This window comes from Moschus berezovskii, chromosome 9 (assembly GCF_049115385.1).
Source record: "Moschus berezovskii isolate FMDL1 chromosome 9, NW_MosBer_1.0, whole genome shotgun sequence".
NCBI classification, from domain to species: Eukaryota; Metazoa; Chordata; class Mammalia; order Artiodactyla; family Moschidae; genus Moschus; species Moschus berezovskii.
Genome location: NC_142468.1, coordinates 57335238 through 57348404, shown reverse-complemented (window position 1 = coordinate 57348404; position 13167 = coordinate 57335238). Strand labels below are relative to the sequence as shown.

General features: G+C 42.6%; 1 pseudogene across 1 annotated transcript; it reads left to right on the top strand.

Annotated features, from left to right (window-relative positions):
- The first annotated feature begins 91 nt into the window (after nucleotides 1–91).
- On the top strand, nucleotides 92–13090 carry LOC129563330 (cyclin-D1-binding protein 1-like; annotated as a pseudogene). The gene is made up of 12 exons (XR_016038343.1): nucleotides 92–292; nucleotides 466–525; nucleotides 821–900; nucleotides 2659–2740; nucleotides 3685–3778; nucleotides 3951–4024; nucleotides 4602–4676; nucleotides 5019–5299; nucleotides 6867–6910; nucleotides 7088–7128; nucleotides 9714–9760; nucleotides 10006–13090. The product of XR_016038343.1 is annotated as a cyclin-D1-binding protein 1-like (transcript).
- Nucleotides 13091–13167: the final 77 nt, after the last annotated feature.

Sequence of the window (13167 nt, the reverse complement as noted above, 5' to 3'; positions counted from 1 at the left end):
TTGCCTGTGTAGCTGGAGCGGGAGTGAGGCGGGGCTTCTGAGAGCGGAAGGGGCGTGGCTGGGCTTCGAGGCGGGGCAGGTTGTTGCCGGAGCCAAACCGTGGCGTGGAAGAGGAGCTGCGGCAGCGGTGCGGCTCCGGAGGCCGCTGTGGGGCTTGGTCCGCTGCCTCCTAACGGTGCTGGGATGGAGAGCGCAGCTGTAGCTGCAGCCCCAGACCCCACCCTGGATCCGCCTCTGGAGCAGCTTCGGCACCTGGCCGGGGAGCTGCGGCAGCTGCTTCCTGGAGTGCGGGGTGAGCTGAACTAGCGGGGCCGGGCGACCGCAGGGCCGGGCTTGGGTGGGAAGGGGCCAGGCTTTGGCGGCCGCGGCGGCGGAGCCGGGCGGAGGGGCTGGGGCCGGGAGGTCGTTCCGCTTACCTGTGCTCTTTCGTTTGTCGCCGCCCGGCCCACACCCCGCACCCACTAGTCGGCGAAGCGCAGGAAACCACCAAGGAGTTTGATCGGGAGGCCTTTTGGGGAAGACTCAGTGAGTGCCTCTCCGATTGGAGACGGCTGTCTCATCTCTTCCCTCCTCCTTTCCTTCCTGCTCCCCACCACCTCCCCCCGCCCCGGCCTCTCTGCGGGGATACTCCTCCTTACCCATCCTTGGTACCTCCGAGGTGGAAATAGAAAACACTGATTTTTGGAGTTGTTTTTGAGACGTCTCAGCGGGCATGGGTGGAGAGGGAACGCATTATCTGCACAGGCCTTGCAGCCGTTGCAGCCTTGTCCTTTTGGCACTAACATATTGGCTCTTGCCACCTGCTATGTCACCCCCCCAGATGAGGCAGCTGTGACAGTGTCAAGGGAAGCCACGACTCTGACCGTAGCCTTCTCTCGACTTCCACTGCCATCTCCACAGGTGGGCTTCACTTTTCTAGAATTCTTGTGCTGCTTCAGTATTCCTTAGGAAGCCTCTCATTTTCTTTCCACCTTTTTCACTCAAATCTGGGGATTTAATTTCCTCAATCTGTCGAGTAAGATGAAGTTTCTCAAACCACAGGATTGTTCTGAAGATCAGCTTGTCAGATGCAGTAGTTGTCATGGGGTAGATGGCTCTTCTAAATATTGATTCATTCTGAGGTTCATCCTGGTTATTTCCTTTCTGACATTTTTAAAAGTACTTTCTGTTTGCTAAGTGTTTTCACACACATGATCCCTTTCTGACAGATGAACAGGCAGGCTCAGAGGCTCAGTTTAAAGTAGATAAGTAGTGGAGCTAGGTTCTATCTGATGTTTGAATTCCACCTTTTCTATTATACTACATAATACTCGTTTGTACTGAATTATTTTTATACTTAATTTTAATAATGTAGACAGTATAAGGTTCAAAAGATATCAAAGTTAAATGTGCTAACAGTTTATATCTCCTGTCTCTGGTTCCTTTGGTATTATTCCATATATATGCTATGCATATTCACACTTAAATGCATATGGTTTCTTCTTTTTACACATGTGATTAAGAGTTTCTGTTGAGAAATCAGCTGGTAACCTTATGGGAGTTCTCTTGTATGTTATTTGTCACTTTTCCCTTGTTGCTTTTCATATTTTATCTTTGTCTTTAATTTTTGTCAGTTTGATTACTCTGTACATGCTCAGGACAGTGGTTTTTTCATTCGTAGATGAAAAATTAGAATATGGCTTTATATGAATTATATATATTTGAATCACGATTGCTTTCTTAGGATCTCAGCACATCTCAGCACATTAATTCTGCCAAAGAATGGGTGTTTTTTTTTTTTTTTTCAATTCCAGTCCATACAACGTGGTATTTTTACAAAATTATATGTTTGGATGTTGAAACAATGTCAAATTGGCATAAAAGTTTCTAAGTATTCTCAATCTTTGTACCTATCCATCTCAGACTGGTAACATCATTTATGGACTGGCACCAATCTCGTAGATCACATTTTGCGTAGCACTGGCTTGGAATTTAGCAGAGCAGTGAGGACAAGGAAGATAAGGGAAAGCCAGTGACTGCCTCGAAGGAAAATAGTCAACATTGAGCATTGTAAAGTCCCTTCTAATTTCCTTTAGGTATACTGAGATTCTGTTAGAGACAGACAGACAGAGACAGACACAGAGGCAGAGAGACAGACAGCTGGTTAATGGTCTAAGATGGAGCTGACAACTTTTCTGTAACGGGCCAAATAGTAAACATGTCAGGCTTTGCAGTCCAGCTACTCCACTCTGCCTCTGTAGTGCGAATACGATTATAGACAACATGTAAACGCATGATCATGGCTGTGTCCCAGAAACATTTTATTTGCAAAAACTGGCAGTGAGCCGGATTGGGCCCTTGGGCCCTAGTTTGCAAACTCCTGGTCTAAGATATGGTGAATACCTCAAAGCCAATCACAGATATCTTGGGATATAGATTATCAGGGATGTTTTTCCTAGTTTCTTCATGTCTTACTGAGTTTCTGCTCAGTATCTGGTATCCAGCTAACTCCTCCCTGGTATGTGATGAGAACAGCACAGGGCCTGATGCATAAAAGGACTTCAGAAAATGTTTGATGATGCTGTACAGATGTCTGCTCTTTTCCCCTGTAGATGGCTTGACCACATTGATCTAATCCATTTCTTTTTTTCTTTCTGAAATTGGCCTATCATCTCATAGGAAACCCAGAGGTTCTGTGAACAAGTGCATGCTGCCATCAAGGCAATTATTGCAGTGTACTATTTGTTTCCCAAGGATCAGGGTAAGCCACTCCATACACATAAGTGTTCAGTTTATGGGGTAGATCTTTGCTAATGTGACAACTTATGTCCTGAGAATTTTACCTTTTCCTCAATTTGAGTATGTAACTTTCTCCCATTAAATGCAGTCAAAGGTAGTTATATAAGTGACCTCCGTAAGTAAGCCTTTGTGCTAAAGTTCAGATACTGTGTTCTCATGTCCCCTGCCTTACGTTTTTAATTCTCACTGGCTTCTCTGTCTCTAACTCATTATAATCACCACAGATACTGCTTGGTTATCAGTGCCATCCCCAGGCTCCTCCTCCTCATCACATGCTGTTTCTGAGCTCCCTTATAGGTTAAGTAGCCTCCAGCTCTGCTTGCATATTCGTGTCTTGATTATTATCAGGTTACAGTTATAAATGAAGACATGTCTCATGGATCTTCAGGGTTAACTCGTGGTTTAAACTTGAAGTGTTTTATCCACAAATGTCAAGAAATCACTGTTCTTTAGAAAATGTATTATTGTATTTATTTGGCTGTGGCAGGGGCGCTCTTCAGTCTTTGCTTTGGCATGCAGGGTCTTCAGTTGCAGCATGTGAACTCCTAAGCTGTGGCGTGTAGGATCTAGTTACCCGACCAGAGATTGAACCCTGGCCCCTGCATTGGCAGCGTAGAGTCTTAGCCACTGGACCACCAGGAAAGAAACTACTCTTTAATGAGTGAATACGTGCTGTCATGGAACAATTTTGTTCCAGATCTCTTTTGGAGAATACCACTAAGGAATGGTGGGAGGAGCAAGCAAATGACATGGGGATATACATGAGACCTGGGTTTTGTGTTGGCACTGCAGTTAAAGCATGTGGGTGCACATTACCTCAAATTCTGTAGGGCTTAGATTCTCGGGAAGACTTTCCAGACTTCTGGAGAGATGAATAGGCTGCTTAGTCTTTGGGTCTGGCTACAGGCATCACCCTGCGAAAGCTGGTGCGGAGCGCCACTCTGGACATCGTGGATGACATGGCTCAGCTTGTGGAAGCACTTTACATCAATCCAGCTTAGAGTAGTGATGCCATAGCTGGAGTTATTGGGTAATGGGGTTCTTTGGTTCTGGGAGGGGGGGAAAAGTCATTTTAACAGCAAAGTTACTGATAACTGAGATTAATGACCAGCAGGAAGGACGTTGGTAGGAAACAGGAACCGAGTTATTGATATATCCTTATTGATTGCTTTCAGCAGCCCTGAGAACCTGATTTCCTATAACAGTGTCTGGGATGCGTGCCAACATGTCCCTCAGATCCCAAAAGGTGGGTGAGAGTGGAAAGTAGACATTGGCTCTGCTGGCCAAAGCTGACAGACCTCACATCTAACTGTCAGTTTTATAGTATGTATGTATCTTTACTTACGTAAAGAACTTAGTGAAACAGGTCTAGTTTATCGCCGACATGAAATGATAGGTATTCTTGTTGCCAGTCTTTTTAGTTCACATAACATGTAGACTCACACACCTCTGGCTGTGGCTCTGTCTCTTGTTGAACAGATGTGGTTTCCTCTTCTGGTCCCGCCTCAGGGGCAGCATTCTGGGGACACTGAAGCAGTTACGGGGTAGAGCCTGCTAGGCCGAGAGCAGTGGTCATGCCAGGGCACCACTCTGAGAACCAGCATGTGACTGTTGTAGTTCTTCCTATGGTGAATGACAGAAAGCTTTTTACCCCCCTGTCTGGGCACCCAGAGGATGTATGTGAGAAGAATTGTACATTCAACTGCTGCCCTTGTTTACTGTCCTTGGCACTCCCTTCAGATGAGCACACTGTTGCTTTTTGCAGACTCAAGAGAATTGTTGGGATTCTCCACTAACTGGTGCTTCTGATTCTTCACTCATAGATAACAAAGCTGCAGCCCTTTCAGTGCTGACAGAGTGTGGATCTTGTGAAGGATGCACATGAGGAGGTGGAGCAGGTGAGAGGACCTCTTTCTTTGATGGTCATTGGAAGGCCACTCTGTGTCTAGTAGATGAGAATTGGTTATAGAGAGAGAAGATGTGTCAAGCGTGGACCACATGGGTCCCCCCTCACTCCCATCCTCCATCTCCCCCACCCCACGTGGGGGTGCGATTTGTACCATGCCTCTCTGTTCCATTGCTGCACTAGGAGAGTTAGAACAGCATGTGTGAGGTGATTCAGCTCTGTAGCCACTTAGGGAAATAGCTGGCTGAAGTTTGGGAACAACCCAGACGTGATGCTGAAAGTATTAATACTTGGTTTTTTTTCTGGCATTCACATATATCATATTGTGTCTTAGGCTGTGGAAAAATGTGACCCTTCCTGTGGCCTCTTGAGTGACATTGAGGAGGACAGCTCTGACAGCCGTGTTGATGAGGAGGATATATTGGGATGTCCAAACAATCGGGACTCATATTGGTCAGAGGAAGACCAGGAGCTCATAATCCCATGCCTTGCACTGGCGAGAGCATCCAAAGCCTGCCTGAAGAAAACACGGCTCTCAGTGGCAGAGAACGGGGAGAAGGATCAGGTGGCCCAGCTGGATGACATTGTGGACATTTCTGATGAGATCAGCCCTAGGTATATGTGACCTCCACTCAAAACCTCCCAGCAGCAGCATTCTGATCTCAACTTGTGCCGTCAGCTGAAGGTTTTTCCCCATCTTTTTGTTTTGAAAGTTTTCAAACCTGTAGGAAGGGTTATAACGTATTGTAGTGAGTACCTGTACTTCCGTCTGGGTTCACCTGTTGTTCACTTTTTTTCCTGTATTGGTTTATTTCTCTGTAATTAGATGTGCCTTTTTAAAAACTGAAATCGATGTGCTGTTTTTATCCCTGAAGCATTCGTGAGTAAGTTGCTGACATAAGTGACTTTTTCCCCTGAATATTTCAGCATGTATTTCCTAAGAACAAACAGTTTTCATGTTACATTTCAGAAATTTACATTGAATATGTGTTTGTGTGTGTTAGTTGCTTAGTCGTGTTCTACTCTTTGCAACCCCGTGGACTGTAGCCTGCCAGGCGCCTCTGTCCATGGAATTCTCCAGGCAAGAGTACTGGAGTGGTTTGCCATTCCCTGATGATAAAGGTTATACTGAATTTAATAATATTATCTAATATTCAGATTTCCCAAATTGTCTCTAAAACGTCTTCTATAGCATTTTTGTTTGTTTGTTTAATTCAGGGTTCTGTCAAGGGGTCATACTGCATCTGGTTGTCTTCTCTTTGGTATCTTGCAACTAAAGCAGTCCCTGTCCTTTTTTAGCTTTTTTTGTCATTGACATTTAAAAATTTTGTAAATTTTCTTGACAATTTTAAAGAATCCAAGTCAGTTGCATTGTAAAATATCCAGCAATCTGGATTCGTGTGGTTGTTTTCTCATAATTATATTCAGGTTAAACATTTTTGGCAAGAATATCACTTAGTTGAGTGTTTCATGCTTTTCATTGCATCATATCGGAAAGGCACATGGTATTAGTTTGTCCTCTTTTTGGTGGTACAGCACTAACTTGATTGCTTGATTAAAGTGGTGCCTCCTTTAATGGCATTCAGGGATGAACCCTGCCTATATCAGTTATTAAACTTATGGTTTCAGATCCTAAAATTTTTAACTGAATTAATAATATCCCATCCTACTGGCCAAGGGAGTTCCCCCTACCCTCAACTTCTTAGTAGAACAGGGTATGTATGTATTCCATAAATACCAGTTGAATTGTTTATTTATTGGTTGCCCAGAATAAGGAACTGATGCATTTCTGGGACGGAGAAGGCAATGGCAAGACACTCCAGTACTATTGCGTAGAAAATCCCATGGATGGAGGAGCCTGGTAGGCTGCAGTCCGTGGGGTCGCTAAGGGTCAGACATGACTGAGCAACTTCACTTTCACTTTTCACTTTCACACATTGGAGAAGGAAATGGCAACCCACTCCAGTGTTCTTGCCTGGAGAATCCCAGGGACGGGGGAGCCTGGTGGGCTTCCGTCTATGGGGTCACACAGAGTCGGACACGACTGAAGTGACTTAGCAGCAGCAGCAGCATTTCTGGGAATTATTTCCTCACTCGTTGCATTCTTAGTTGTATCCTGGAGACCACCTAGTTGAGCTTTGTTCCTTCTTGGTTAATGGTTATTTTTTCTTTCTCCCTTTAGTGTGGATGATTTGGCTCTGAGCATTTACCCACCTGTGTGCCCTTGTAAGTACTAGCTTTGAGGGAATAGCTGCAGACCTAATTGGTAGAATTTCAGGAATCACTGGTATTTTCTTAAACTGTGGGGAATATGTTTATTTGTTACACGTGGATGCAAGTACAATAGTAATGTCACAATGTGTTTGTGCCTGATAAATAGTTGTTGAATTTGAATTCTGATAGCAATGAGCTCTGATGGTACTCTCTCTTCCATAACCACTTGGGTAATCGTTTAGAAAAACCCAAAGACCTTAGAGGGGCTTCCTAGGTGGTGCTAGCAGTAAAGAATGCACCTGCCAATGTGGGAGACGTAAGAGACATGGTTTGATCCCTGGGTCAGCAGGATCCTTTGGAAGAGGGCATGGCAACCCACTCCAGGATTCGTGCCTGGAGAATCCCATGGATGGAGAAGCCTGGTGGGCCACAGTCTATAGGTTTGCAAAGAGTCAGACACAGCTGAAGTGACTTAGTATGCATGCACCCAAAAACCTTAGAAAACCACGCCTTGAGAGAAATTAGTCCAGTGCTTTAGGATTCTTTCACCGTGAAGTTACAAGTTTCTCATTTCCAGTATTGGCCAAAATAGGTAAATAGTCTAATAGAGAATACTCTAATTTAAAATATTCAGTTCAGTTCAGTCGCTCAGTCGTGTCCAACTCTCCGCGACCCCATGAATCACAGCACGCCAGGCCTCCCTGTCCATCACCAACTCCCGGAGTACACTCAAACTCATGTCCACAGAGTCGGTGATGCCATCCAGCCATCTCATTCTCCGTCGTCCCCTTCTCCTCCCGCCCCCAACCTTTCCCAGCATCAGAGTCTTTTCCAGTGAGTCAACTCGTCGCATGAGGTGGCCAAAGTATTGCAGTTTCAGCTTTAGCATCAGTCCCTCCAATGAACACCCAGGATTGATCTCCCTTAGAATGGACTGGTTGGATCTCCTTGCAGTATAAGGGACTCTCAAGAGTCTTCTCCAACACCACAGTTCAAAAGCATCGATTCTTCGGCGATCAGCCTTCTTCACAGTCCAACTCTCACATCCATACATGACCACGGGAAAAACCATAGCCTTGACTAGACGGACCTTGGTTGGCAAAGTAATGTCTCTGCTTTTTAATATACTATCAAGGTTGGTCATAACTTTCCTTCCAAGGAGCAAGCGTCTTTTAATTTCATGGCTGCAATCAGCATCTGCAGTGATTTTGGAGCCCAAAAAAATAAAGTCTGACACTGTTTCCACTGTTTTTCCATCTATTTCCCATGAAGTGATGGGACCAGATGCCATGATCTTTGTTTTCTGAATGTTGAGCTTCAAGCCAACCTTTTCACTCTCCTCTTTCACTTTCATCATTAGAATATGTTTAATATCTATTCTAATTCTGTATCTATTCTCTATTCTAATATCGACATATTATGTGATTTAACCGTGAGTGGTCATGAAGGGTTAAGCTCTTTATAAAAATCTGATTTTTTTGTTTTCTTTGAACTCCTAGGTCCTGTGCTAGAGTTCTGTTCTCTTATTTTTTATAAACTTTAAGTTATTATGTCTCATTTTATAAGAAAGAGAAGTAAAATTGTGGATAGCTTATATTTTACCGTCAGATGTATCAGTTCTAATAATATTTGGTAAATTTGTGGAAATTATTAATAGAGTCATCAAATGTATCTTCACAATGTGGAAACACCTTGGAGTAGAATTAGGATCCTTTTGGACATTAACTTTTTTTTCCACATTCACTTTTTAAAAATTGACTTCTGAAGAAATAAACATCCTTAGTAATACGCCATGTCAGTTACCTAAAAGCAGTTTTAAGGAATGCGTGGTGTGCTGGTAGGATGCATACATCCTCATGTTACCTTGTTATTGGTATTCTTAAGATTTTAAGTTTTTAAAAAAAACCCAGTTGTTTCTGCTGTATATATTCTGAACTATCAGCAGTTAGGGCAAATTTAGGTTATATTTTTCCTTTTTTTGTTTTCTTTAAAAAAATTTTAAATATAAAAAAGCTTATAAAGATACTATGGCAGCAGTATTAATAAGATTTTGCTAAATAGAAAAGAGTCCATGATCCGGCCACCTAATCAACATTTTTATTTTTGACTGTTTTCTCCAAGGTTTTGTTTTTTTTTAATGACTTATTACTTGAGTATTAAAATATTATAATATTTTAACTCTCCTCCTTCCTTTTTTCTCACTTTCACTTTTAAAAAATTGACTTCTTGTCCCACCTCTGCTGATAGTTCAGGATATGTATAGCAGAAACAACTGTTTTTGTTTTTTTTAGCTTACAGAATTTTAAGAATACCAGTGACAAAATAACGTGAGGATGTATGAATGCTACCAATGTACCGTGCATTCCTTAAAATTGTTTCTAGGGTAACTGACATGGCGAAATGCTAAAGATGTTTATTTCTTAAGTCAGTTTTTAAAAAGTGAATGTGAAAAAAAAGGGGAAGAGAGCTAAAGTATTAAATATTTTAATATTCAAGTAAAATATTTTTAGCTCTACTCTCCCCCCCGCCACCACTTTTTCCTCCTTTCCTTTTTTTCCCCTAAATATCTGTTTTATTTGTTTGGCTGTGCTGAGTTTTAGCTATACCCCGAAGTATCTTTGGTCTTTGTTGTGGCATGAAGGATCTTTTAGTTGTGGCCTGTGGGGTCTACTTCCCTGACCAGGGGTTGAACCCAGGCCCCCTGCACTGGGAGCTCAGAGTCCCAGCCACTGGACCTCCAGGGAAGTCCCCTATCCTTTCCTTTTTGTGATAGGGCTCAGGGTGAATAACTTCTCTTGTTTCTTTTTTTTTCTAGTCTGCAAAACTTGTATCCGTTTTAAAGAAGGCACTGGAAATAACAAAGTGAGTATGAAGACTTATCCCAAAATAGCTTTTTGAGAATAAGCCTGTACAGCCATTCTCAACTCCCAAACCCCCATCTCGAAGCGTAGAGAGTGAGTGTGGTATTTTCTCTCAGCTTTGCTTATGGAGCAGCTGAGACCCTTGCCCTCTTTTACTGTAGTTTTCCCTGTGCCCCCTTTTGAGGATAGGTCTTTCCCTTGACAGTGTAATAAATTTAACTTCTCTTTTCCCCATTGCATTTGCAGAGCAAGTCATGTGACCCCACAGCCAGAAGATAATTGGATTCCTTTACTTATTAATGCTGTTGATCATTGCATGAACAGAATCAAAGAACTCTCTCTCAGAATGAAGTTGAATCATGAATTTCAATCATGGTTCATTTGAACTCTCTTCTCTTTCTTACTGTTACAGCCAAGCTCTGATGTCTGCTTTGAGAATGGAGCTAGGATGCTTTCTGGATTAGAAGGGAGTATCTGTACTTACTAAGAGACACAATTACCAAAGTTTGGTGATTAGGCCAAACTGGCAATTATTTATAAACCATATGAGTATATTTTTCTGTGCTAGATACAAAAGACAATTACATGAGTTTTTGTGATTGAGTGACTGTGGTGCTGGAGAAGACTCTTGAGAGTCCCTTGTACTGCAAGGAGATCCAACCAGTCCATTCTAAAGGAGATCAATCCTGGGTGTTCATTGGAAGGACTGATGCTAAAGCTGAAACTCCAGTACTTTGGCCACCTCATGCGACGAGTTGACTCAATGGAAAAGACTCTGATGCTGGGAAGGGTTGGGGGCGGGAGGAGAAGGGGACGACAGAGAATGAGATGGCTGGATGGCATCACCGACTCTGTGGACATGAGTTTGAGTGAACTCCAGGAGTTGGTGATGGACAGGGAGGCCTGGCGTGCTGTGATTCATGGGGTCGCGGAGAGTCGGACACGACTGAGCGACTGAACTGAACTGAACTGACCTCTCAGAGATCCCTGGGGAAGCTGCCGTATTCCCTATTCAATAAAATGTGTCATTGTCAAAGATATATTTTAGCATGTTGCTGAATATTATTCTTATCATCAAGTTCTTTTGAATGTTATTCCAGTTTGTTCCATTACTATATTGTTATTGAAGGGCTTCCCAATGGCTCAGCAGTAAAGAATCTGCCTGCAATGCAGGAGACGCAGGAGACAAGGTTCACTCCCTGGGTTGGGAAGATCTACTGGAGAAGGAAATGGCAGCCCACTCCAGTATTCCTGCCTGAAAAATTCCATGGACAGAAGAGCCTCACAGCTGAGCACACAAGAGAGAGTTCTGTTGGTCTTGAGCTTGTGAAAATTATTAAGTGTGTTAGTTGCTCAGTCATGTCTGACTCTTTGCGACCCTGTAGACTGTAGCCTGCCAGGCTTCTCTGTCTTAGCGATTTTCTAGGCAAGAACACTGGAGTGATTTGCCATTTCCTTTTCCAGGGGATCTTCCCAACCCAGAGATCAAACCCGAGTCTCTTACGTCTCCTGCATTGGCAGGCAGTTTCTTTACTGCTAGTGCCACCTGGGAAGCTGGAAAATCAATAAAGTGAAACCTTATTTAAAATGGAGTCGAGAGGCCAGAAGGAGGAGCTCTCACACAGTATTCCGTTCCGTTGCTCAGTCGTGTCCGACTCTATGCGACCCCGTGGACTGTAGCCTACCAGGCTTCTCCGTCCATGGGATTCTCCAGGCAAGAATACTGGAGTGGGTTACCGTTTCCTTCTCCAGGGGATCTTCCCGACCCAGGGATCGAACCCGGGTCTCCCGCATTGGAGGCAGACGCTTTAACCTCTGAACCACCAGGGAAGCCCCACACAGTATTACTCTAGGTAAATAACAGGAAGGATTGTCAATTATAGACAGGAATGGTGTACATTTTATCTCCTCCAGGAAATTGACCCTGGCTACTAAGCTAATGAGAACCCCTCATCACCCTGAACTCTCGCTTTCCTCCATGAAATTTTGTTCAAAACAACTGCTCCCAACTTCCTCCCTTTGCTTCCTTCCTTTGTGGAACTTGGCTGTGGTTTTTACTGTCGCTGGCTTGACTCTAATTGCAGTTGTTTGTTGTTCCCGAATAAACCCGTTTTGCTGGTAAAATAACTGGCTGTTTCATATTTTAGGTCAACAAGCTCAGTTGTTAGGTGGGTTCACTGTATTGAACACTTATTTTCCTTATACGTATTTATATTGTTCTCTGTTTTGTATTGCCTGTCCCCAAATGTAAGTACAAAAGTTTTATAAATCAAAAAATTTTGAATGTATAATATTATAGTGTTTATGTAGTATTAAGGGCCTCTTCAGTTAATCCTTTTGCAAAACCATCACCGGTTAATTATATTTTTGCATCAGTCTGGAAGATCACATATTGGAAAGCAAGGTAAACCTGGAAAGTAACATCTTAGAAAGCAGGGTGTACAGTGCTATCCCTGACTAGGCCTTATGCCTGTCCTACAGGTCTCCGCACTTCTTCTGGGCGTCCTTTGTCTTGTGTAGATGTTCTTCATCACATCAGCCCATCTGACATCCCCATGGTCTCTTTAGGCGCACTCAGCAACAGTCGCTGTCCTGTTTTTTATTCCCACCACCCCTTCTTTTTTGTTATGTTCACTAATTTGTTATATTTTTTAGATTCCACATGTAAGTGATATCATACAGTGTCTATCTTTCTCTGTCTGACTTATTTCACTTAGCATAGTAGCCTGCAAGTCCAGCATCCGTTCTTTGGAGAGAATACTGTGTACTTGAAGCTGAAATTCTTTGAGTCAGGAGTTTTACTTTACTTTAATAAAGTGCCATTCTGTACTTGTTCACAAGTATTACAAAGAAAAGGAACTAAAACCGAGAGTATCAAAGCGACAAAATGGAAACAACGAAACAAATGTTAACTTTGTACAAAAGGAGTCCAGTTTTTTTTACAGGTCCTATTTTCTTTATACTTAATAATTGCATATTTCTCTACTGGACCAAATTCATGTTTTTAACATGACACTTAATTGTGGAATATTTACTCTTTCATAATATTCAGCTCTAATAAGGACTTATCCATAGCTAAATATTGAAGATCATTCTCCACTCAGGTCTTACGCTGTGTATTTTATAACTTTCTTTAGTCATCTTTGGATCTTTAAGGATAATGGTCAGGGATGGCATTGACCAGTATAATCAGGATTGTCTAAAAATCATATTTTTATTTAATATTGTCCCATTTCATCAGAAATACAAGAGTGCTTTAAATCTTAGGTTATTTTCCTTACCTATAAATGAATGTATGTATTGATGAATAGTAAATGGTTATGAAAAACCCTGAACTCAAAAAAATCTTAATTATCTGAATACCTTTATAAAGGCTTTTTAAAAAAATTCCTCGAGCCCAATAGTTTC